The following is a 22449-nucleotide window of genomic DNA, read 5'->3' on the forward strand; positions in this document are numbered from 1 at the left end:
ATACTCCGGGTATCACCAGATCAAGCTGGACCCGACCGACAGAATGAAGACCGCCTTCATCACGCCATTTGGAGCCTTCTGCTACCTGACCATGACGTTCGGCTTGAGAAATGTCGGCGCCCCCTTTCAGCGTTGCATGCAGAAGTGTCTCCTCAAACAACTCGGTAGAAACGCTCATGTCTATGTGGACGATGTGGTGGTGAAGACAGAGAAGCGTGGGACGCTACTGGAGAATCTCAGGGAGACTTTCGAGAACTTGCACCGATTTCAGATCAAGCTCAACCCGGAGAAGTGTGTCTTTGGGGTTCCAGCCAGCCAGCTTCTTGGCTTTATGGTCTCAGAGCGCGAGATAGAGTGCAACCCCGTAAAGAGCAAGGCCATCGAAGGATGGAAGTACCCACCTGACTGCTGGATGTGCAAAAATTTACCGGCTGCTTGGCGTCTATTAGCCGTTTCATCAGTCGGCTGGGCGAGAAGGCTCTTCCCCTGTACCAGCTCATGAAGAAGACCACCTTTTTCGAGTGGAATGACAAGGAGGACGAAGATTTTCTCTAGCTCAAGAAGATGTTGACCACCCCGCCTGTCTTGGCGGCCCCGACTCCTAAGGAACCAATGCTCCTCTACATTGTCGCTACCAGTCGGGTGGTTAGCACATTCGTAGTGGTGGAACGGAAAGAAGAAGGCAAAGCTCTACCAATCCAGAGGTCGGTGTATTACCTAAGCGAAGTAATGTCCACCTCCAAGCAGAACTACCCCCACTATCAGAAGATGTGTTATGGCGTGCACTTTACTGCCAAGAGACTGAAGTCATACTTCCAAGAGCACCCAATCACTATGGTCTGCACAGCTCCACTTGCTGGGATTATTGGAAGTCGAGATGCCTCGGGACGAGTGGACAAATGGGCCATAGATTTTGCCCCCTACACCATCTACTACCAGCCTCGCACCGCCATCAAGTCACAAGCACTGGCCGACTTCCTCGTCGACTGGGCCGAGACCCAGTACTTGCCGCCAGCGCCAGATTCCACCCATTGGCGGATGCATTTTGATGGTTCAAAAATGCACACCGGTTTGGGAGCCGGTGTCGTTCTCACCTCCCCCAAGGGTGAAAAGCTCAGATATGCGCTGCAAATTCACTTTGCCGCCTCCAACAATGTTGTTGAATACGAAGCACTCATTCACGGGCTCCGGCTTGCCAAGGAACTCGGCATTCGCTGGATCCTGTGTTGCGGAGACTCTAATTTGGTGGTCCAGCAGTCATCAGGCGACTGGGATGCCAATGATGCAAATATGGCTAGCTACCGCTTTCTCATACAGCAACTCAGTGGATACTTCGAAGGGTGCAAGTTCCTTCATGTGCCAAGAAATGACAATGAGCAAGCCGACGCCTTGGCACGAATCGGCTCCACCCGGCAAGCAATACCAACCGGTGTTTCCTTGCAACGACTCCTCAAGCCGCCCGTCAAGCCATCACCAGAGTCAGATTCCATATTTGTGTCGGCTCATCCTGAAGCAGGCGGATCCGACTTGAGAGCCCCACCAGCCGTCACGTGAACTTCGGCGGACAACCCGGGGACTGCAGCAGTCGGCCCGGGGACTTCATCAACTCAGCAAGCGGTGGCCGACTCCAACCCACCGCCTCCCAGCCCAGCTTCATGGGCCCAGCCCATCCTCAATTTTTTGGTGAAAAAAGAGCTGCCAACCGACGAGATCTCGGCCTGGCAAGTGCAACACCGAGCGGCAGCATATACCATAGTCAATAGAGAGCTTGTAAGGCGCAGTATCACTGGGTTTACCAGCGTTGTGTCGAGCCTGAGCAAAGCCAGGCAATCCTCAAAGATATCCATCAAGGCGAGTGTGGTCACCACGTGGCCTCAAGGGCTCTGGTGGCCAAGGCTTTCCGCCATGGTTTTTTCTGGCTGACTGCCCTAGAAGACGCCAAGAACTTGGTCCAGAAATGCAAAGGGTGCCAGAAATTTTCTTCAAAGCCTCACCAGCCGGCTTCTACACTCAAGACTATTCCCATCGCCTGGCCCTTTGTCGTCTGGGGCTTGGATATGGTGGGACCATTCAAGATAGCAAGAGCTGGCTTGACTCATCTGCTTGTCGCGGTGGACAAGTTCACCAAGTAGATAGAAGCAAAACCAATCAAGAAGTTGAATGGTCCGACTGCTGTGACTTTCATCTCCGACATCACCATCATGTACAGCATACCACATAGCATCATCACCGACAATGGCACAAACTTCTCCAAAGGTGCCTTGGCCCGTTTCTGCGCAACACAGGACATCTAAATGGACCTAGCGTCCGTTGCCCATTTGCAGTCAAACGGCCAGGTGGAGCGAGCAAACGGCCTCATTTTATCCGGCATCAAGCCCCGACTGGTCGAGCCTCTGAAGCGGTCGGCCAGCTGTTGGCTCGACGAGCTTCCGGCCGTCCTCTAGAGCCTCACACAACTTCGAACAAGTCAACCGGCTTTACGCCTTTCTTTCTCGTCTATGGTGCCGAAGCCGTCATCCCGACGGACATAGAATTCGACTCCCCTCGAGTCACCATGTACACCGAAGAGGAGGCAGAAGAAGCACGACAAGACGTCGTCGATCTGCTGGAAGAGGGCCGACTGTTGGCACTCAGCTGGTCCACCATCTACCAGCAGAGCCTGCGCCGATACTACAACCGAAAGGTCAAGCCAAGATCCTTCCAAGAAGGAGACCTTGTGCTCCGGCTAATCCAGTGAACAGCCGGCCAGCACAAGCTCTCAGCACCTTGGGAAGGCCCCTTCATCATTAGCAGGGTATTGGGTGATACGTCTCCAACGTATCTATAATTTTTTATTGCTCCATGCTATATTATCTACTGTTTTGGACTATATTGGGCTTTATTTTCCACTTTTATATTATTTTTGGGACTAACCTATTAACCGGAGGCCCAGCCCAGAATTGTTGTTTTTTGCCTATTTCAGTGTTTCGGATAAATAGAATATCAAACGGAGTCCAAACGGAATAAAATCTTCGGAAACGTGATTTTCTCACCGAATGTGATCCAGGAGACTTGGACCCTACTGCAAGGGATCAAAGAGGTGGTCACGAGGGTGGGGGCTCCCCCCTAGGGCACGCCCCCTGCCTCGTGGACCCCTCGGTGCTCCACCGACGTACTCCTTCCTCCTATATATACACATGTACCCCCAAACGATCAGAACAGGAGCCAAAAACCTAATTCCACCGCCACAACTTTCTGTATCCACAAGATCCCATCTTGGGGCCTGTTTCGGAGCTCCGCCGGAAGAGGGCCGTCATCACGGAGGGCTTCTACATCATCCTAGCCCCTCCTATGAAGTGTGAGTAGTTTACCTCAGACCTTCGGGTCCATAGTTAGTAGCTAGATGGCTTCTTCTCTCTCTTTGAATCTCAATACAAAGTTCTCCCCCTCTCTCGTGGAGATCTATTCGATGTAATCTTCTTTTTGCGGTGTGTTTGTTGAGACCGATGAATCGTGGGTTTATGATCAAGTCTATCTATGAATAATATTTGAATCTTCTCTGAATTCTTTTATGCATGATTGGTTATCTTTGCAAGTCTCTTCGAATTATCCGTTAGGTTTGGCCAACTAGAATGGTAGTTCTTGCCATGGGAGAAGTGCTTAGCTTTGGGTTCGATCTTGCGGTGTCCTTGCCCAGTGACAGAAGGGGCAACAAGGCACGTATTGTATCGTTGCCATCGAGGATAACAAGATGGGGTTTATTTCATATTGCATGAATTTATCTCTCTACATCATGTCATCTTGCTTAAAGCGTTACTCTGTTTTTAACTTAATACTCTAGATGCATGCTGGATAGCGGTCGATGAGTGGAGTAATAGTAGTAGATGCAGAATCGTTTCGATCTACTTGTCACGGACGTGATGCCTATATACATGATCATGCCTAGATATTCTCATAATTATGCTCAATTCTATCAATTGCTCAACAGTAATTTGTTCAGCCACCGTAGAATACTTATGCTCTTGAGAGAAGCCACTAGTGAAACCTATGGCCCCCGGGTCTATTCTCATCATATCAATCTCCATCACTTTTATATTGTTTTGCTATTTACTTTGCTTTTACTTTTTACTTTGCATCTTTATATCAAAAATACCAAAAATATTCTATCTATCAGATCTCACTCTCATAAGTGACCGTGAAGGGCTTGACAACCCCTAATCGCGTTGGTTGCAAGTAGCTATCGCTTTGTGCAGGTACGAGGGACTTGAGCGTGGGCTCCTACTGGATTGATACCTTGGTTCTCAAAAACTGAGGGAAATACTTACGCTACTCTGCTGCATCATCCCTTCCTCTTCGGGGAAAACCAACGCAAGCTCAAGACGTAGCAAGAAGGATTTCTGGCGCCGTTGCTGGGGAGTCTACGCAAAAGTCAATATACCAAGTACCCATCACAATCCCTATCTCTCGCATTACATTATTTGCCATTTTCCTCTCGTTTTCCTCTCCCCCCAATTCACCCTTGCCGTTTTATTCGTCCTCTCTCTCTCTATCCTCCCTCTCTGTTTGCCTCTTTTGTCCGCTTGCTTTTTGTTTGCCCATGTGTTAGATTGCTTGTTTGTCGCGATGGCTCAAGATACTACCAAATTGTGTGACTTCACCAATACCAATAATAATGATTTCCTTAGCACTCGATTGCTCCTCTTACCGATGTTGAATCTTGTGAAATTAATACTGCTTTGTTGAATCTTGTTATGAAAGATCAATTCGCCGGCCTTCCTAGTGAAGATGTCGCTACTCAGCTGAATAGCTTAGTTGATTTATGTGATATGCAAAAGAAAAAAGATGTCAATAATGATGTCGTTAAATTGAAGCTATTTCCTTTTTCGCTTAGAGATCGTACTAAAGCTTGGTTTTCGTCTTTGCCTAAGAATAGTATTGATTCATGGAACAAATGCAAAGATGCTTTTATCTCTAAGTATTTTCCTCCCGCTAAGATCATCTCTCTTAGAAATGATATAATGAACTTTAAACAACTTGATCATGAACATGTTGCACAAGCTTGGGAGAAAATGAAATTAACGATACGTAATTGCCCTACTCATGGTTTGAATTTGTGGATTATTATACAAAAAAAATTATGCCAGATTGAATTTTGCTTCTAGAAATCTTTTAGATTCGTCCGCGGGAGGCACTTTTGTGGAAATCACTTTAGGAGATGCTACTAAACTCCTAGATAATATTATGGTTAATTATTCTCAATGTCATACTGAAAGAACTTCTAATAAAAAGTGCATGCGATAGAAGAAATTAATGTGTTGAGTGGAAAGATGGATGAACTTATGAAATTATTTGCTACTAAGAGTGTTTCTTCTGATCCTGATGATATGCCTTTGTTTACTTTGATTGAGAATAATAATGAATCTATGAATGTGAATTTTGTTGGTAGGAATAATTTTGGTAACAACGCTTATAGAGGGAATTTTAATCCTAGGCCATATCTTAGTAATCCTTCTAATAATTATGGGAATTCCTACAACAACTCTTATGGAAATTATAATAAGATGCCCTCTGATTTTTAATCTAATATTAAAGAATTTATTTCTTCGCAAAAGAATTTTAATGCTATGATTGAGGAAAAATTGCTTAAGATTGATGATTTTGCTAGGAACGTTGATAGAATTGCTCTTGATGTTGATGCTTTGAAACTTAGATCTATTCCACCTAAGCATGATATTAATGAGTCTCTAAAAGCCATGAGAATTTCAATTGATGAGTGTAAAGAAAGAACCGCTAGGATGCGTGCTTCCAAAGATGCTTTAATTAAAGCGTGTTCTTCCAATTCCTATGAAAATCAAGATGAAGATCTAAAAGTTATTGATGTGTCTCCAATTAAATCTTTATTTTTCAATATGAATCTTGATGAAACTGAATATGATCTTCCTTTACCTAGAAGGTGTTCTAAAAATTCGGAGTGTTTAGATCTTAATGATGAAATTGATGAAAGTGGGATTGAAAGAAATAAAAATATATATGTTGCTAGACCCACTATATTGGATTTCAAGGAATTTAATTATGAAAATTGCTCTTTGATTGATTGTATTTCCTTGTTGCAATCCGTGCTAAATTCTCCACATGCTTATAGTCGAAATAAAGCCTTCACCAAACATATTGTTGATGCCTTGATGCAATCTTATGAAGAAAAACTTGAGTTGAAAGTTTCTATCCCTAGAAAACTCTATGATGAGTGGGAACCAACTATTAAAATTAAAATTAAAGATCATGAGTTTTATGCTTTGTGTGATTTGGGTGCTAGTGTCTCTACTATTCCCAAGACTTTGTGTGATTTACTAGATTTCCGTAATTTTGATGATTGCTCTCTAAACTTGCATCTTGTGGATTCCACAATTAAGAAACCTATGGGAAGAATTAATGATGTTCTTATTGTTGCAAATAGGAATTATGTGCCCGTAGATTTCATTGTTCTTGATATATATTTCAATCCTTCTTGCCCTATTATTCTTGGTAGACCTTTCCTTAGAACGGTTGGTGCAATTATTGATATGAAGGAAGGGAATATTAGATTTCAATTTCCATTAAAAAGGGCATGGAACACTTTCCAAGAAAGAAAATAAAATTACCATATGAAACTATCATGAGAGCCACTTATGGATTGCCTACCAAAGATGGCAATACCTAGATCTATCCTTGCTTGTTATGCCTAGCTAGGGGCGTTAAATGATAGCGCTTGTTGGGAGGCAACCCAATTTTATTTTTATTCTTTGATTTTTGCTCCTGTTTAGTAATAAATAAATTATGTAGCCTCTGTTTTGGTTGTGTTTTATGTGTTTAATTAGTGTTTGTACCAAGTAGAACCGTTGGGAAGACTTGGGGAAAGTCTTGTTGAACTTGCTGTAAAAACAGAAACTTTAGCGCTCACAAGAACTGCTGTCATTTTTATTTGAAGTGTGCTATTTAGTTAATTATTTTTGCAGATGATTAATAGATAAATTCATCACGTTCAGAAATTTATTTTAGAATTTTTGGGGTTCCAGATCTTGCGCTTGCTACAGATTACTACAGACTGTTCTGTTTTTGACAGATTCTGTTTTTCGTGTGTTGTTTGCTTATTTTGATGAATCTATAGCTAGTAAAACAGTTTATAATCCATAGAGAAGTCGGAATACTGTAGGTTTAACACCAATATAAATAAATAATGAGTTCATTACAGTACCTTGAAGTGGTCTTTCGTTTTCTTTCGCTAACGGAGCTCACGAGTTTTCTATTTTGAGTTTTGTGTTGTGAAGTTTTCAAGTTTTGGGTGAATTCTTTTGATGGATCATGGAACAAGGAGTGGAAAGAGCCAAAGCTTGGGTATGCCCATGGAACCCCCAAGATAATCCAAGGACACCAAAAAGTCAAAGCTTGGGGATGCCCCCGGAAGGCATCCCCTCTTTCGTCCACTTCCATCGGTAATTTACTTGGAGCTATATTTTTATTCACCAACATGATATGTGTTTTGCTTGGATCGTCTTGTATTATTTGTGTCTTTGTTTGTTAGTATGCCACAATAATCCTTGCTGTACACACCTTTTGAGATAGCCATACATGAATTAAAATTTAAAGAATGCTCTATGTGCTTCACTTATATCTTTTGAGCTAGATAATTTTGCTCTATGTGCTTCACTTATATCTTTTGAGCGTTATAATTTTGCTCTATGTGCTTCACTTATATCTTTTAGAGCACGGTGGTGGATTCGTTTTAAAGAAACTATTGATCTCTCATGCTTCACTTAAATTAATTTGAGAGTCTCTTAATAGCATGGTAGTTTCCCTAATAATAATATGCTTGGTATTCAAGATGTGTGAAACTTTCTTTTGAGTTTGTTGAATACTAAGAAAAGATTGAAGCATGATAATTGTTTTGAGATATGGAGGTGATAATATTAAAGTCATGCTAGTTGAGCAGTTGTGAATTTAAAGAATACTTGTGTTGAAGTTTGTGATTCCCATAGCATGCACGTATGGTGAACCGTTATGTGATGAAGTCGGAGCATGATTTATTTATTGATTGTCTTCCTTATGAGTGGCGGTCGGGGACGAGCGATGGTCTTTTCCTACCAATCTATCCCCCTAGGAGCATGCGCATAATACTTTGCTTTGATAACTTCTAAATTTTTGCAATAAATATATGAGTTCTTTATGACTAATGTTAAGTCCATGGATTATACGCACTCCCACCCTTCCACCCTTGCTAGCCTCTCTAATACCGCGCAACTTTCGCCGGTATCATACACCTACCATATACCTTCCTCAAAACAGTCACCATACCTACCTATTATGGCATTTCCATAGCCATTCCGAGATATATTGCCATGCAACTTTCCACCATCTAGTTCATCATGACATATCCATCATTGTCATATTGCTTAGCATGATCATGTAGTTAACATAGTATTTGTGGCAAAGCCACCGTTCATAATTATTTCATACTTGTCACTCATGATTCATTGCATATCCCGGTACACCGCCGGAGGCATTCATATAGAGTCATACTTTGTTTTAGTACCGAGTTGTAATCATTGAGTTGTAAATAAATAGAAGTGTGATGATCATGATTCAATAGAGCATTGTCCCAAAAAAAGGCAAGGCCAAAGAAAAAAAAGAAGGCCCAAAAAAAGGGCAATGCTACTATCCTTTTTTTCACACTTGTGCTTCAAAGTAGCACCATGATATAGCGAGTCTCATATATTGTGCTTCAAAGTAGCACCATGTTCTTCATATAGAGAGTCTCATATGTTGTCACTTTCATATACTAGTGGGAATTTTACGTTATAGAACTTGGCTTGTATATTCCAATGATGGGCTTCCTCAAATTGCCCTAGGTCTTCGTGAGCAAGCAAGTTCGATGCACACCCACTAGTTTCTTTACTTGAGCTTTCATACATTTATAGCTCTAGTGCATCCGTTGCATGGCAATCCCTACTCACTCACATTGATATCTATTGATGGGCATCTCCATAGCCCGTTGATAAGCCTAGTCGATGTGAGAGTATCTTCTCCTTTTTGTCTTCTCCACAACCACCATTCTATTCCACCTATAGTGCTATATCCATGGCGCACGCTCATGTATTGCGTGAAGATTGAAAAAGTTTTGAAAAAGTTAGAGTATGAAACAATTGCTTGGCTTGTCATCAGGGTTGTGCATGATTTAAATACTTTGTGTGGGGAAGAAGGAGCATAGCCAGACTATATGATTTTGTAGGGATAACTTTCTTTGGCCATGTTATTTTGAGAAGACATAATTGCTTTGTTAGTATGCTTGAAGTATTATTATTTTCTATGTCAATATAAACTTTTGTCTTGAATCTTTCTAATCTGAATATTCATACCACAATTAAGAAGATTTGCATTGAAATTATGCCAAGTAGCACTCCGCATCAAAAATTCTCTTTTTATCACTTACCTACTCGAGGACGAGCAGGAATTAAGCTTGGGAATGCCTGATACGTCTCCAACGTATATATAATTTTTGATTACTCCATGCTATATTATCTACTGTTTTGGACTGTATTGGGCTTTATTTTCCACTTTTATATTATTTTTGGGACTAACCTATTAACCGGAGGCCCAGCCCAGAATTGTTGTTTTTTGCCTATTTCAGTGTTTCGGATAAACAGAATATCAAACGGAGTCCAAACGGAATAAAATCTTCGGAAACGTGATTTTCTCACCGAACGTGATCCAGGAGACTTGGACCCTACTGCAAGGGATCAAAGAGGTGGTCACAAGGGTGGGGGTGCCCCCCCTAGGGCGCGCCCCCCTGCCTCGTGGGCCCCTCGGTGCTCCACCAACATACTCCTTCCTCCTATATATACACACGTACCCCCAAACGATCAGAACAGGAGCCAAAAACCTAATTCCACCGCCGCAACTTTCTGTATCCACGAGATCCCATCTTGGGGCCTGTTTCGGAGCTCCACCGGAAGAGGGCCGTCATCACGGAGGGCTTCTACATCATCCTAGCCCCTCCGATGAAGTGTGAGTAGTTTACCTCAGACCTTCGGGTCCATAGTTAGTAGCTAGATGGCTTCTTCTCTCTCTTTGAATCTCAATACAAAGTTCTCCCCCCCTCTCGTGGAGATCTATTCAATGTAATCTTCTTGTTGCGGTGTGTTTGTTGAGACGGATGAATTGTGGGTTTATGATCAAGTCTATCTATGAATAATATTTGAATCTTCTCTGAATTCTTTTATGCATGATTGGTTATCTTTGCAAGTCTCTTCGAATTATCCGTTTGGTTTGGCCAACTAGATTGGTAGTTCTTGCCATGGGAGAAGTGCTTAGCTTTGGGTTCGATCTTGCGGTGTCCTTACCCAGTGACAGAAGGGGCAGCAAGGCACGTATTGTATCGTTGCCATCAAGGATAACAAGATGGGGTTTATTTCATATTGCATGAATTTATCTCTCTACATCATGTCATCTTGCTTAAAGCGTTACTCTGTTTTTAACTTAATACTCTAGATGCATGCTGGATAGCGGTCGATGAGTGAAGTAATAGTAGTAGATGCAGAATCATTTCGATCTACTTGTCACAGACGTGATGCCTATATACATGATCATGCCTAGATATTCTCATAATTATGCTCAATTCTATCAATTGCTCAACAGTAATTTGTTCACCCACCGTAGAATAATTATGCTCTTGAGAGAAGCCACTAGTGAAACCTATGGCCCCGGGTCTATTCTCATCATATCAATCTCCATCACTTTTCTATTGTTTCGCTATTTACTTTTTACTTTGCATCTTTATATCAAAAATACCAAAAATATTCTATCTATCAGATCTCACTCTCGTAAGTGACCGTGAAGGGCTTGACAACCCCTAATCGTGTTGGTTGCGAGCAGCTATCGCTTTGTGCAGGTACGAGGGACTTGAGAGTGGGCTCCTACTGGATTGATACCTTTGTTCTGAAAAACTGAGGGAAATACTTACGCTACTCTGCTGCATCATCCCTTCCTCTTCGGGGAAAACCAACGCAAGCTCAAGACGTAGCATTGGGTAACGACTCCTACTACCTCATCGACGCTCAGAAGCCTCGAGCACGCAAAAGAGACGACTCCGGCAGGGAGACGGAGCGTCCGTGGAATGCGAATCTCCTTCGAAGGTTTTACAGTTAAAAAGTAGTATGTATCACGCCGACTTTTGTATTGAGTACAAAGACTCCTGGTTCCCCGAGTAGAGCTCGGGGACTGCCCTTCTTTATCTATAAAACAAGTATTACGTCTATCATTTATGTCATTTCATTAATCTGTCTAGCACCAGGTTCGACCAGTTGATCCGGGGACTTGCCGCCTTGTACTATGAGATGCTTCCTCAGCCAGACAAGTAGTGTGTTGGCACCCTAGCTTTCTCCTGCCAGAGGCCGCAGCCTGCAGAGCAGCTCTTCGATCGGCAGGAGTCAAGGCAAAAAGGGCGCCTGCATGAAAAATGGCTAAGGACTTAAGGCATTTACATAGTCCAAGCCGGCTTCTCGCCTCACCAACCGGTTGCCGAGCAACCTGCCGGCCGGCTTCTACTTAACTTGCCAAGAAAACTCTAGCCGGCCAAGTACTTGCCTTCCCAAAAGTGGCTAAGTACTTCACCCAGCCACAGTCCGCAGAGCGGCTTTTCGGCTGGCAAGACGGCAACCAAGGGAAGGCGGCAAAGGAAAAAGTCCAAAATAGTAGAAGGCAAGGAAAGGTAGAACTCGGATAAAATATTTACACATCAAAGGCCCTTGGCCGACATCCAACATAAGTTCCAAATACACCCCGCGGGTGAAATTGTGCGAAGCTAACAAAATTCGTTGAGACTAATAAACAGGGAGAAATAAAAAGTAAAGTGGCAGCCTAGGGATCGGCGGACGGATTCGGTGGAGTGGTGGAGTCGATGGCGCCGGCTGGTCGAGCGGCCGGCTAGTCGTCCCCGCTTGGTCCCCTCCAGCGGCAGACGGCTCATTCGGGTGCGGCTCCTTGCTGGAGGCACGGTCGAGTTGGGGCTGGCCGTCCGCTTTGACCTCTGGCGCCTCCTCTTCACCTTCCTCCTCCTCCTCGTCTTCTCCCTCGTCACTGGAGTCGATCACCTCAGCCGAGTCCTCGCCCTCCTCCGGGTTCAGCCCAAACCACTTTGGCGGCGCCTCGGTGCCGTCCTCAGCCAGCTCCGGGATGAAGACTCTGGTGTCGGTGTACTCGGCGATGGCCGCCGCCCGCTTGACAAGTTCGCTCTCCACTGCCACCAGCTCCTCCTGGGCCTCCTGTCGAATCGTGGTCAACTGGGCTAGATCTAGCCCAGGGTACCACGCCTTGACGAACTCCAAGGCCCAGCGCGCTCCGGCCCGGGCCAAGGAGCCCTTCCACACCTCAAGGCGGCCAGCCGCCACCTCTAGCCAGTTGGCAGTCTGGCTGGGGGTGCGCGGGGCCAGCCTGTCGGGCCACAAGGCGGCGATCGCCTGGGCACCGGCATGCTGAAGGCGGCACAGCATCCGATGAGTCGGCCGAAGACGGGCCTGGATGTTGAGAAGCTGCTCGCGAAGGGTGCGACGGACATTGGCGGCGATCCTCTCGCCTTCCGCCCTTCGTTCTTCACGGTCGGCCTCGATAGCCTGGTTGGAGGCACCAGAGTGGCCTGGAAAGAAGTCTGCCATGACTAAGCAAAAGATTCAGAAGAAAAAGAGAAAGAGGCCGGCTTGGCTAGAGGCCAGCGACTTAAAAGAAAAGTAAAGAAGGACGCCTACTGTCAACCATATCCTTGATTTCGCCAAAGCCGGCCGTCAGCATCGCCTCCTTGTTGGTCCAGGCGGAACGTTCGATCTCGAACTCGGCGAGAAGACCCGCCTCCTTGTCCTCCGCCTCCTTCTGGGCCTTCTGGAGAAGCTCTGCCTGCTCCGCCAGCTGCATGGCCAGCCGGTCACGTTCTTCAGCCAGCTTGCTGCAGTCCGCCTCTTTAGCATGCAGCGCGGCGTTGGCTTCGCCCAGTTGCCGTTGAAGGATGGCGTTGGCCTTTGCAAAATCAGAAAAAGAAGGAAATGACAACAATCGGCAAAGAAAGATGTAGCGCCAGGAAGATCCGGCCCGACTGCTCAGCAGTCAGCCTGGATCTCGGGGACTACAGCCCGCGGGTGCGCCAGTGCGCCCCCGCAGAAAGAAGAGGACTTGCTCTGGCTCTCCGACAAGTCAGCAGCGCGTTGATCCAACTCCTGGACTCTGGAGTTGAAGGCGTCCGCACGGAGGTTATGATAGTCCTGCAGCAAATATATTAGTACTCGGAGCTTGCTAGTTAGAGTTTCGGGCCGCCTGCTCAGCAGCCGGCCCCGAACTCGGGGACTACACCTAGTGGGTGCGCTGGCGTGCCCCCATGAAGCTATACAAAAATTGAAAATAAAGGAGCAAGAGGTATACCCGGATGTCCTCTCGCGACTCCAGGAACGCCTTGTTGCAATACTTGAGAGCATCGGCCTCGGCGTGGAGTTTGGCTTGGATCTCAAGGACCGCCTTGTTCAGGTGGGTCGTCCTGCCTCCCCGCGCCCATCCAGCGGGCGCGGCTGGTCGCCTCGGTGTCCAGGATGGAGTAGCTCACGGCGCCGACCTCCAGTGGGCATGGCGCCGAGGCCGCCTTCACAGGACGGCGGCGTAAGGGTGTGCGGGCCCTGGGAGTTGGGCCCATCACCATCTCATTTCTGGCTGGCGGCACAGGTGGGTTGGCCGGCTACTTATCTCGTGCCTTCTTAGAAGGTGGGGGGGCACGATCACATCCGGAATGGTGGCGTCGCCGCCCTCCCTCTCCATGGTAGGATGCTCGCTGCCGGTTTCCCCAGTTTGTGCCACGAACTTTGGTGGCGGCGGCGCAGAGTTCAGGGGGACGACGAACGTCGCCGACTGATAGCGCGCGGCTTCCTCAGCCCGCTTCTTCGCCGCATCAGTGGCCTCGGCCTCCGCCAGCTTCCTCAGGGTGGCAGCCCCCGCCCTGTCTGCCTCCGCCTTCTCCAGGCGGGCAGCATCCTCGCGCACCTCCCGCGCGTTCTGCTCCGTCAACTCCCGAAGGTCGGCGGACGGATCGATCTGCCGGGTGGTGGTGGAGGTCTCCACCGACCCCACGATGGAGGCGGCGACCGACTTCTCAAGAGTGAGCGGGGCCCTAAATCAAGGGGAACGAAGTAGAGAAGACTCAGATGAGATCGTCAAGAAAGGAGAAAGTACGAAGGAAGTCAGAACTTACACAGAAACTAGCGACGGCATCTTCACCACCTTGCGAAAGCGGTCAGCTTTCGCGGCCGCTTCATCCCGCTTGGTCGCCGCAGCCGAGCCCCTGGGTTTCTTCGGCCGACTGCCAAACAGGCTCGGCGTGGCTCTGCGCTTATGTGCGCCGCCTCAGGCTGCCGGCGCGCCAGACGAGCTCGCGCCCTGTTGGTCGGAGCCCGGCTGGCGGCGTGGGACAACTTCCCCCCCGTTGTCATCTGGCCAGTCCTCGAGGCTGGCTCCGAGCCCTGAGCCGCCTGCAGTGCCGGCTCCTCCCTCGGCGTCGTCCTCCAAGGTCGCCACCCCCAAGTCGGGGTCATCTACGTCGCTCTCCGCTCCATCGGGGAGAAATCGATGCTCCAGCCCTGCGGCACCGGCTGCCGGCTGGAGGAGGGCGCTCTATCCAAAGAGCTGGCTGGTCAGATTAGACAAATGGAACCCGGTAAAGAGGAGGAAAAATAGAAGGAAGGGAAAATTACCATAGGCGGGGGGTTGGCACGGGAATACGGCTCCTTGCCAAACTACCACTCCTCCGTGAACTTGCAGTTCGCAAGGTAGTTCAGCATGTGAGCTACCTCTGCGTGAGGCATCTCTTTGGTGCACAGCCGGCTTGGATCCCAATGACCGCTCATCTGACTTATCATGTGAGGGCGGCCCTGGAGCGGGAGCACCTGGCGCGCCACGGAGGCGGACAGCAAGTCGGACCCGGTCAGGCCCTCCGACTGTACCAGCACCCGGAGTCGTGCGACGGCGGCGGCTCCAGAAGGCGATAGCGTCCTGGCCCGGTACGACCAGTTAGGCCGCTTCCCAGTCAGTGGGCCGGCAACGTACGCCGGCAGGTTGACCCAGTCACCCTCCGCGAAGATGCTCTTCACGTAAAAGTACGACTGTTGCCACAACCTCACCGATTGGGTCAGCGGGATGGAAGGAAATGGATTGTCGGCCCCCGGCCTCCGCACCACGATGAAGGCGCCGCACTGAGCCGGCACCCCCGCGATGACGGTGTCGAGCTTGGAGTAGAAGAACTCCCCCCAGAGCTCGATGGTGGGGAGGACACCGAGGTAGCCTTCGCACAAGGTGACGAAGGCGGATAGCAGCACCACCGTGTTCGGGGTGAGGTGGTATGGCTGGAGATTGTAGAATTCGAGGAAGGCTCGGAGAAAGCCGCTCGCCGGCAGGCCGAGGCCGTGCAGGCAGTGCGAGCGAAAGATGACCCGCTCGCCCTCCTCCGGCGCCAGCGATATCTCCCCCTTCGGCGCGAGACGAACCCCCGCGTAATCCGCGCGGGGCAGCCGCCGCGTCTGGCGGAGGAAGTCGATGTGGTCCTCGTGAACTGTGGAGCCGTCCTAGGCTCCGGCGCGCGCCATGAGGACGAGGGGCTGACGGACGAGCTAGATGGAGACAAGATGCGGCGGCGCTTCGGCAAGGTTCGGGCGCTGCGGCAAGGAGAAGGAGAAGTGGAAGAAAGAGTGGGGTGGAGGGGCGCGCGTGCGTTCCCGCTTCCTCTCCTCCCCCTACTTATAGCCTACGGGCTACGAAGCCGAGGGGTGGGCATGGGAACATGGGATTAACTGTGCCCACGACCCCACACCCCCACCTTTACCGCGTGAATATTGCGCGCATTAACTCCACGGAGAAGCCCAACCGCCTACCTCGGCCGCCGCGGATCTGCTCACTGCCCGAGGCCCGATGGTGGCGGGCCCGGCCTACAGTCGCGTCCCATCATGCGCGTGGGCTGGCAGGCCTACCCAGCCAGCCAGCACCACGTGGCATGCCCGCAATAGACGGCAGGCAGAGAAGCCTATCAAGCACGCCACCTGATTCCCACCAACGCATTCAAAATCCCAGAAGGATTCAACTGGATGCAACCGATTCCCGCCGGCCGACTCCTCATGAGTCGGGCGGAGCTTCCTTCAGGGCACCCAGAAGAGGAAACTATTGAGGCTCCCCGGCTCCTCAATCGGGGACCCTCACCAGCTTTGGGGATTACTGTCGGAGTAATGGGCCACGGGTAGCCTAACCCGAGCCCCCGAGCCTTTCAAGACAACAGGGCCGGCTGCGCCCCTCAAAGATGTCAAGATAAAGACTCCACCTTCTGGCGGCCGGTTGGCCAAGCGGCCGACTGGTCGAAGGCGGCCGAATTCCGGAGGGCGGCATCCCGATGGGCCGACTCCTAGAGAGCGGCTTCCAGAGAGGCCGGCTCCTAGCAGTCGCCCGTGGCGTCCTCAAGGTCTGCGCCCTCATCAAAGAGACAAGACGGGGTACGGCTACAGTGCAAGCCTTCCACCCGAATCCAGGGACGGGCGTGGCCATAGTGCCCCGTACAGGCGGAGATCTCCGCACGACGCGGCACTGTTACCTCTCCCCCCATACGTCACACCTGACAGACGGAGTCTTGTTCCCACGAAGGCCTGTCACGTACGGCTTGCAGACGGCGGGCCCTACCTGGCAGCCAGAGCCCTGAAGACGGAGGAGGCTGGGGCAGCTGGACCTCGGAGAGCCGGCTACTAGCAAGCGGCCAATCCCTCCCTCGGGCCCCATACGCCATCAACTAGATGAGACACAGAGTGGCAACAGTGAACGCCCACCAGGCGGCGGGACTGTAGCCACGCTTCCCCGACCAAGCATGCGTCATTAGCGTTATGGCTACAGTGATCAGCAGCCGGCAAGACCCGCAAGCGGCGGGAGCGGCTTGTCGACTCCGTACCAGACCAGACGGCGAGGCCCACCAGGCGGCGGGCCCCAGCTGTCGGCAAAGAGGACGGCGACCAGAGAGAATGACAGCCGGGACCTACGCCTAGCCAGATTACCATTGTACCCCTGGGGGTAGGCCTATATAAACCCCCAGGGCACCCATGCAAAGGGTTCGTCCCTGTCAGGACTAGACTCATACCTAGAGGAGGAGAGAGCGAGCATGCCTTCTTCCACCTCTAGCAAACATCTCGAGGAGCACCATTGTACCATTACGCATTAGTGATCATGCGGAGACCCCGCAGAGTAGAACTAGGGGTGTTATATCCTAGGAGAGCCCCGAACCTGGGTAAAGTACACTGGCGTTCGTGTCTACGCCTCATCCCGCTTCCAGGCACCGGCGACGTTCTACTCGCTCCCACCATGATAAGCCATCCTTTGGCATATGTCGCACCCAACCCCCGACAGTTGATCACGATGACTTGGGAGAAGCTCTATCCCGATGATGAGTTTCTTGCCCTTGACTGGATTCGTCATGAGCCCATCAAGCTCCGTGTCAAGCCCAGTGGGCCAACACTACTACCCGTGCTGAGGCAGCGGCTGCTTAGATGGATGTGGATGCAGATGAGATTAAGGAGGAGGATGCTGATGAGGACAGCTCTGCTGGCTACTCGCCTTTATCTTCTGAGCCCTCTTGGGCTAAGAAGCTGAAAAACAAGATGAAGACTCTGTTCTGCATGCAGGCCAAGGGGTAGTACCGGTCTCATGTGGCTCAGAAGGAGAGTTGCCGCCAAGACAAGCGGATCTTGAGGACGTTTGGCGAGCAGATATCCAACGGGTCTGAGAGGGTCATCACGCCAGAGGCAGCCTGGATGGCGAAGCAGGTCTACAAGTGGACTGATTCTAAGGAGGACAAGGAGGAGACCGTCCCTACTGCTGAGTCTGACGAGGAACGTGCGAGTGATTACTCCGCTTGAGCCACCACTTGTGTTGTAGGTGTCCTCTCTGCCTTTTTGGTGTCTCGATGCCGAAGAGGGGAGAGTGTAGGATTTGTGAGTTGTGAGTCGTGTTTTCGTTTGCTTTGTCGTTGGACCTCGTTTGCTTTGGTTTGGTTTGCACTTGTGAGTCCTTTTATCATATGGTGTAAGACATATGCACTCTTATTGAGCCTATGCTATCTTGTGCTATTTACATTATGCTCATATTTACTACTTGCTTAGTGTTAGCCTTTTTGTTGCAAGCTATGCGTTGTCTATAAAATATAGGGGGAGTGTTGATCCTAGTATGTGTGTCGTGCAGTCCAAAGCACCTATCTAGAAAGCACACATCTAGGGGGAGCCATCTATATTTTAGAGATGTGGGGTTTGCTCATGTTCTATATTATCTCCCTTTGTGCAAATCATGTATTGTCATCAATCCACCAAAAAGGGAGATATTGTAAGGGCATATTTATCCCTTATTTATTTTGGTGATTGATGACAGTGCTTTTGCGGACTAATCGTGTGCATTGAGTATTTCAGACATTTCATCACTAGGCACAAGACGATTTGGTGCCCCTCGAAGACTATTGAAGATGGCATTTCTCTACGTTTCTTTTCGGTGGATTTGAGTCGTAGGAAAGCCGTACTATTAAGAGGGGTCCGCTTTGGAAAGGTTTGGGTGGAATCATCACGTATACGTCTACTCCTTTGCACTGCCTTTCCTTTGGCACTTTGGAGCATCCTCCGTCTTTTCGTGTTTATGCAAAATGTCGTGTTTGCTGAACTGGGGCATGCAGTAGTACTGCTCCTAGAAGCGCTAGTACCGCAGGCCCTTGCGGTAGTACCGACCTCTAGTGCGCTAGTACCGCAAGTGCCCACGGTAATACCGCTTCCTTGGAGCGGTAGTACTGTGGCCTCTGGCCAGGTGCTGCTGCTATTGCGGTAGTAGGGCGGATGTAATTTTTTACATCTGCACCCTACACGGTATTACCGCGCCAGGTGCGCAGTAGTACCGTGCCCTCTGGCCAGGCTCAGCAGCTTGCGCGGCAGTAGGAGCGGATGTAATTTTTTACATCCGCACCCCGTGCGGTAGTACCTCTCCTGGCTTGCAGTACTACCATGTCGGATTTTTGCATAGATCCCAACTCAGCGGAAGTTGCCACGGATGTATTTTTATATGTCCGTGCCTTCCCAAAATCTGGACTATCCCTGCCTTGCAGTAGTACCGCACCAGCGGTTCTACCGCTCTCTGCTTCATTGCATCTAGGCTGGTCTGGTTTTTGCTGCACGGGCGGTAGTACCACGGGGCCCTGTGGTAGTACCGTGTGCCCTCGCGGTAGTACCGCGTCCCCAGCGCGGTAGTACCGTGCTACGCAGGCTGAGTTGGTGAATAACGATTGGATTTGTTCTTCCACTATATAAAGGGTGTCTTCTTCTCTGAGTTGACCACCTCCTCCACCCCTAAGCTCCATTGTTGCTCCCAGCTCCATTTTCGCCCGATCTCTCTCCCTAGCCAATCAATTTTGTTGATTTTCTAGGGATTGGTTGAGAAGGCCCCGATCTACACTTCCACCAAGATAAATTTGATTCCTCCACTCATCCCTTGCGGATCTTGTTACTCTTGGGTGTTTGAGCACCCTAGATGGTTGAGGTTAACGCGGAGCCATATTCCATTGTGGTGAAGCTTTGTGGTGTTGTTGGGAGCCTCCAATTAAGTTGTGGAGATAGCCCCAACCTTGTTTGTAAAGGTTCGGTCGCCGCCTCCAAGGGCACCAATAGTGGAATCACAGCATCTTGCATTGTGTGAGGGCGTGAGGAGAATATGGTGGCCCTAGTGGCTTCTTGGGGAGCATTGTGCCTCCACACCGCTCCAACGGAGACGTACTTCCCCTCAAAAGGAAGGAACTTCGGTAACACATCCTCGTCTTCACCGGCTCCACTCTTGGTTATCTCGTGCCTTTACTTGTGCAAGCTTTTTTGTGTTATATCCCTTGCTTGCTTGTGTACTTGTTCTTGTACCATTATATAGGTTGCTCACCTAGTTGCATATCTAGACAACCTATTTTGATGCAAAGTTTAAATTGGTAAAGAAAAGCTAAAAAAATGTTAGTTGCCTATTCACCCCCCCCCCACCCCTCTAGTCAACTATATCGATCCTTTTATCCATGATATCCATGTCCCAACATGGAACAACCTGCAACTGCACCTGCAACTAGCAATGCTATAAGAGGGGCTGAGCAAAGCGGTAACATAGCCAAACAATGGTTTGCTAGGATGGTGGAAAAAGGTTAGAGGCTATCATGGCAATTTGGGAGGCTTGGAAAACAAGTGGTAGGTAGCGCGACATAGCGATAGCATCGAGACAACTAGCATAGCAAAGATAGTTGTGAGATCCAAGGTGACGGTCATCTTGCCTGAAATCCCGCTAGGAAGAAGATCGAATCCATGAAGTAGACAAACCAACATAGTCGAATGGATCCTCACAATCGCAACATAACCAGAACTATCAAGGAGAAGCGCAACCGGAAAGAAGCAAACAGCATGGTGAACCAACAAGCATAAGCATGGCATGATGCACAACCAAGTACTTCCTCCGTTCCTAAATATAAGTCTTTTTAGAGATTTCAATAAGGACTATATACGGATGTATGTAGACATATTTTAGAGTGTAGATTCACCCATTTTTCTCCATATGTAGTCTGCATTGAAATGTCTAAAAAGACTTATATTTAGGAACGGAGGGAGTATGATGCATGTCCGGTTTAATGAGTCATGGCATGGCAAAGTGCAACAAACAATACTACAAGTTAAGTGGAACTCAATATGCAACGAGTTGCATATTGAAGAAACACCACATTTAATTATTTAGTTCGCTCTCGTTAAAGCTACTCAACAATATTAAATGTTGGTTAACATGGCAAGAGGTGAAGCATAATTGAACTACCTATCTAGGCAAGTTTAAGTGATGCCAGAAACAACAAACAGCAATTCCGGTAAATCCCCACATGTCATTTATCAATTTAATGCAAACAACATTCTTAAACATTTTTAAATGTTGTTATCATGATGCGGATGACATATACAAGTTTTATGCAATTTTATGAAAATTTTGACATGAGCATGTTATGAAGCATTTGTCACCGTGGTGAAACGAAAGGGGTTCCATGGCAACTACAAGGGAAATGGTGCCACGGCAACATTCCGATGATCCGGCAACTCGTCGAGATTGCCGGTGCAAAAGAAAGTGTGGATGTGCAGAACATGCAAAAGATGATGGGGTGATCCTGGAATACCGGGTTCCCACAGGTCGGCGGCATGGCAAACGAGGAGGAACGTGCAATGACAACTCAGACACGGTGCAAACACAAACATATCATACGACACACGTGCATTCGTTCCCGGGCGTCGTCTCGGGGTTATACCTTTGAAGCGTGCCTTTTCGGAACGGATCAAGTTCGTCGAGGGAAGTAGTGGTACATGGGTCGTAGTGTAAGTGGTCGTTCACGGTCGACGTGGGAAGTTGTGGTACATGTGTCGAAGATGAACTTGACGAGTCCGAGGTCTTCGGCCGATGACAGTCATACACGTATGGAGTGTAACTTGACGTTTCCATGTTCTTCGGAGTCATCATGTAGTCGTTTGTGTCGTAGTAAAACTTAACGAAATACACACCGGTTGTAGTGGTACACGGCTCATAGATGTTCGGGTCATCGGTAGAGGTACTTGACGCATCACCGGGTGTAGTCGTACAAGAGGGTCTTGACGAATATGAAGGGGTACTGGCAACCCAAAATTACTCCTATTCGAGGAGGTCTCGGTCTTGGAGTTGGCGCAAGGCTCACAAGGGACGCAGATGCGGAGAGTCAGCAAAACATGGGGGTGGTAACGGCAGTAGCAAGCATGGAAAGGCTCGAGCGCCAACGACGCCAGCAAAGCAAAGGAGCATCAGGGTTCATGTCATAGCAGAGGCAAGAGCGGGGCACGAGGAGCAAGGCAAGCAGCAACACAAGACGCGGACAGAGGAGGTGCTGGCAGGCACTTATGGTGGTAGAGCAGGGGCTCAACGCGAACAGGGTCGCGGTGGAGGTCGCCGTCGGGCGCGCAAGCATGCCGAGCAGGGCGCCCTCAGGTCGTGCAGAAGAGGGGGCCTGAGCAAGGGAAGGAGGGCGACGCAGAGGTGAGGCGTGGAGCAGCGACGGTCGCCGGCGGCGAAGACATGAGATCGCGACGGCATCAGGAGGCGTGATGGTGGTGGCAGGCCGGCTCGATCCGGCCGGATCCGGGCACGACGGTGGCGGGAAGGTGACTGGCGGGGTGGTCGAGCTCGAGGTGGGCTTGGGCGACATCCAGGGGCGGTGGCGGCTGATCTCGGAGCAGCAGGCGGTGGCCATGGAAGGCTCTCGGTCTTGGGAACAAGCGCGCATACGCGGGGGCGAACCAAGGAGGCGGCGCGAGCATGGAGGAGGGGATGAAGGGCATGACGACGGTCTCGGCTCACAACAGAGCAACGGGGAAAGTACAGCCA

This window comes from Triticum dicoccoides, chromosome 2A (assembly GCF_002162155.2).
Source record: "Triticum dicoccoides isolate Atlit2015 ecotype Zavitan chromosome 2A, WEW_v2.0, whole genome shotgun sequence".
Classification (NCBI taxonomy): Eukaryota; Viridiplantae; Streptophyta; class Magnoliopsida; order Poales; family Poaceae; genus Triticum; species Triticum dicoccoides.